The sequence below is a fragment of the Trichechus manatus genome, unplaced genomic scaffold, assembly GCF_000243295.1.
Source record: "Trichechus manatus latirostris isolate Lorelei unplaced genomic scaffold, TriManLat1.0 scaffold00034, whole genome shotgun sequence".
Lineage (NCBI taxonomy): Eukaryota > Metazoa > Chordata > Mammalia > Sirenia > Trichechidae > Trichechus > Trichechus manatus.
The window spans coordinates 3,132,698-3,137,784 of NW_004443970.1; positions in this window are offsets into that span (position 1 = coordinate 3,132,698).

The following is a 5,087-nucleotide window of genomic DNA, read 5'->3' on the forward strand; positions in this document are numbered from 1 at the left end:
ATATATACTTTCTTTCTATGGAATAAGGAACTGCTGTTGCATCACTTTCCATCAAAAACTCCAGTGAAAAGCAGGAAATGAAGTAGAAAACAATAACTAAACTATGACATCGCTGGAAATCAAGACTCACAGTAGTCAACAGGAGAGAAATAGGAAATGTTTCTTCTTGAGGTTAGTTTGTGATCAGTTTATAAAAAATGTGAAATATCTAATTCTGAGAAATTGTGCAAGAATCATCTGTGAAAATGTTGCAATATGTATTTTTCTATAAAATTGTTTATACATAATTTTGAGATTTACTAACAAAGTTGAGAAGTACAGTAAAATGTAGTTTATAACACAATATAGCAAATATAATATACCTAATAAAATTAATACATAATATAATAAAATAATAATGTAATATTTAATGAACAAAACATAATGTAATAAATTATAGTTCTATTTTAATATTATAAAGTAAAATATAGTTTTAAAACTATAAGATTTCCAAAAGTATGTATTTCTTCTTCATTGACAATTTAATAATTTTAATTTCCTAAAGTTTTTTTCTTGTTTTTACTGAAGAAAAAATATTTGTTTTAATAGATTTTAATATTTTATATCCTAACTTATTACACAAATAAATAATATTTATGTATTTATATTGTTTTCCTTGTGTATATTTTATGACACTTCTAAATTCTTGTAGTAAATGATCACAGTTAGTTTTATTTTATTTTTGTTTTATGACAAACCATTTAAAGCTATAAAATTTTCATCTGAATACAATTTTGCCTTCTCCCTAAAGGTTGACAATTAATGCTTTTTTTTTTTTTTTACTAAATGTCATCTAATTGCAGTTTCCAGTAATTTTCCCAAAATGTGAAAAAAATATTAAGAAATGTTTGTAACTATTTGTTAGTTTTCTTTGATTATGATGAAAGAATAGAAACTTTTTTTTAATTTCTATTATACTTTAGATGAAGGTTTACAGAACAAAGTAGTTTCTCATTAAACTGTTAGTACACATATGGTTTTATGACATTGGTTAACAACCCCGCAACATGTCAACATTCTTCCTTCTCGACCTTGGGGTCCTTATTATCAGCTTTTCTGTCCCCTCCTGCCTTCTAGTCTTTGTCCCTGGGCTGTTGTGCCCCTTTAGTCTCATTTTGTTTTATGGACTTGTCTAACCTTTGGCTTAAGGGTGAACTTTGGGAGTGACTTCATTACTGAGCTAAAAGGGGTCCAGGGGCCATACTCTCGGGATTTCTCCAGTCTCTGTCAGGCCAGTAAGTCTGGTCTATTTTTGTGAGTTAGAATTTTGTTTTACATTTTTCTCCACCTCTGTCTGGGACCCTCTGTTGTGAGCCCCATAAAAGCACTCAGTGGTGGTAGCCAGGCACCATCTAGTTGTACTGGACTCAGTCTGGTGGAGGCTATGACAGATGTGGTCCATTAGTACTATGGACTAATCTTTCCCTTGTATCTTTAGTTTTCTTCATTCTCCCTTGTTTCCAAAGGGGTGAGACAAGTGGAGTATCTTAGATGGCCGCTCACAGGCTTTTAAGACCCCAGACACTACTCATCAAAGTAGAATGTAGAACATTTTCTTTATAAACTAGGTTATACCAACTGAGCTAGATGTTCCCCAAGATAGAAACGTTTTTTTTTTTTTTTTTTTTTTTTACTGCTGTTGCACTTAATATCTGCTACATTTTGTGAATATTCCAGGGCTTTGGAAACTAAATTTTACCCTCTATCTCTTTGAACTAATTTAACACATGTTTATGATAGGTATAAGGAGTCCTAGTTGGGTTTTTTGGTTTGTTTACCAAGTGGCTAGCCCAGTGGTTAAAGCGCTCAACTGCAAACCAAAACGGAGGGGATTCAAACCCACCAGCTGCTCCACTGGAGACAGATGTGACAGTCTGCTTATGTAAAGATTACAGCCTTGGAGATTCTATGGGGCAGTTCTACTCTGTCCTATAGGGTCATTATGAGTCAGGATCTACACGAAGGTTGTAGGTTTTTGATTTTGGTTATGTTAGACATATTAATTAAACTACTTATATCTATCCTATGTCTATATTTACTTTGATTCTTTTACTTTTTTATTTCAGTGACTGAAACAGGCTTGTTAACATCATGAATCTCTTCTTTGTTTTACTTCTCTTTCCTCCTTCTAATTAAGCCTTCATTGCAATCAAAAAATTTGAATCAAATAGCGCTGATGAGTTGCCCTTAAGCCTGCATTCTATAGACCTATGTAATTATCAAATCCTCTTCTTATGGGAGAACATGTCAAGAGTCCTTTTTATTATATGCCACATTCATTCTCCCTCTACTTTTTGCCCAATATCCATACTCCTTCTCCAACAATCCCTCACCCAGCCACAATTCTCACACCTCCAATCTTCTTGGGAATTCCTTTAGAGATGTAACAAAGAAAGGTTAGTTTAAGGTAAATTAATATTCTGAGCATTAAAAATACATATGGGACCTCCGGCAACACTGTGTTCTAGGCAGAAACACCACACTGTCCCTCCACAGCAAAGATCCGAAAAACTAAGCCAAACAGAGAAAACAGCAATCCGGAAACCCTGAAAAATCAAATGAAGAGATAAAAAACTCAGCCAAGCACCAAATGGAGTGAGAAAACGGACAGAGAATGGAGAGTGAGGAGGGGTTCATGCAGAGGTCCCTGATCAGCGTGGATCTGCCATCTTGGATTCATATCAGAGACCAGCAAATAGGGGGTCTGAGGAGCTTCATGGAGGTTCCAGCAGGAGACAGAACAATGGGAAATTTGCGACATACACTTTCCCACCCCCAACCCTTCCTCACCCCCACTCGGCCTCCTCTGTATCCCGCAGCAACAGTCTCTTGGCCAGGAAGCACCAGCTGCTTGGATTCCACCCGCCTACACTGGCCAACGCCCTGAATGCCTTTTGTTGGCTGCTGGTGTTGCTTTTTTCCGGTTCTTTTGATTTCTTCCTTATCTCTCACCAACTCCCAATCCGTTCGCTCAAATACCTGGCTCTGTGAGCCATCTTTGCCTCTTCCTAAGGGGCTGCAGAGCTCCATTCAAGTGTGCAACTGCTTCCCAGTCTGGGCTGCCAAGCTGATGGGATCCCGGGGCTTTTGTTTGTTTGTTTTGAATTTTTTGTTTTCTTTTCCTTTTCTTGAGTTGGGAGCCCATTCTGGCAAGGCAGTGCTATGCGGCTTGGGACCTACCCCCTCAGCTTGCGCAGAGGGATCCCTGAGAGCATTTATTTTTTCATGGTTTTCTTTTTTTTCTGTTTTTTGGGGGGTGCTTTTCTTGTTCTTTTTTTTATTTGTTTTGTTTTCTTTTCCTTCTTTTTCCCTTTTTGTCTATCTTCATTACTCAGTTTCTCGTCTCTCTATACCTTCCTTCTCTTCCTATCCCCTGAATTCCTGGTGCTGAATACCTCCATGCCTTCTAGCCAGGCTGTACTGCAACACCTGGGTACAACTTCCCCACACCACTTAGACACACCAGTGGGAACCCTAGGAGCTTTGCTGTTCTTTTTTTTTCTAATTTTTTTTTTATTCGTTCTTTTATTTTCCTTTTTCTTCTTCTTCCCCTTTTGGTTTTCTCCATTTCATAGTCTCTCATCTCTCCAATCCACTGGCAAGCTCCCCTAGCACGCTTTTTGGTTTGTATGTTTTTGGCTCCTGTTCCTCTGTCCTCTCTCCCATATCCATCCTAGCTCCACACATCACAATCTCCCACCTCCCTCCTGACTCCCTACACCATGTGCTTAACATCACATCACCAAGCAGCACAGGCATGAACTACCAGAATCTGCCCTGCACTGATTACCGACCCGCCCTTGGGGCTGTAGTAAGTGCCACAAACAACCCATCCCAGCAACTCCCCATCAGCAAGACCTGTGCTGCTGTACCATATCTGAGCAACTGAAACTGCCAATTGCAGAAGGAGACAAAAAGTGTCATGCCCACAGATGAGCAAACAACAAAGAACACACTGCCCACCTGCTCAGACATACCCAAATTTAAAAAAAAGGATGAAACAAACAAATCTACAATCAATGAATGAGAAAAATAACTAGTGAATGTCCCGAATACAGCAGACAATATCAAAACATTTACAAAAACAGGACAGGATGGTTCCAGTATGCATCCAAAATAAAACACCAGATGAGTTTTCAGTAGAAGAAAGAAAAGGTGCTAGGACTACCTGATAGGGAATTCAAATCTCTAATACTCAGAATTATCCAAGAGTTGAAGCAAAAAGTAGACAAATATGAGAAGAAAATACACAAATTATGGAAAGGCAGACAAATTCATGGAAAATACAGACAAAAAAATGGAAGAATTCAGGAAAATAATGCAGGAACAAAATGCCAAAATAAATTCACAACTAATAATCATACAAAAACAACAATTAGAAATCCAAAAGATAAAAAACAAGATTTCAGAAAAGGACGGTGTCATAGAAGGGCTGAGGAACAGATTTGAAACGGTGGAAGACAGGATCAATGGAATTGAAGACAAACACTTGGATACAAAACTCAGAAAAAACAACAAAGAAAAAATGAAGAGACCCTGAGAGTTACATGGGATACAAGCAAAAGCAAAAAACTCAGAGTGATCGGAGTTCCAGAACAGGGGGAGAAAACAGAAAACACAGAGAGGATCATTGAAGAACTGCTGACAGAAAACTTCCCCAGTAACACGAAAGATGAAAAGCTGACCATTCAAGAAGCTCAACGAACCCCATATACGACAGACCCCGAAAGAAAATCACCAAGACATATCATAACCACTTTCGCCAAAACCAAGGATGAACAAAGAATCCTGAGAGCAGCTCGTGAAAAACAAGAAGTCACATACAGAGGAGAAACGGTAAGACTAAGCTCAGATTATTCAGTATAAAACTTTCAGGCAAGAAGGTAATGGGATGACATATATAAAACCTTGAAAGAAAAAAATTGCCAGCCAAGAATAATATATCCTGCAAAACTCTTGTTCAAATATGATGGTAAAATTAGGACATTTCCAGAAAAACATAAATTAAGGGAATATGTAAAAACCAAACCAAATTTACAAGAATTATT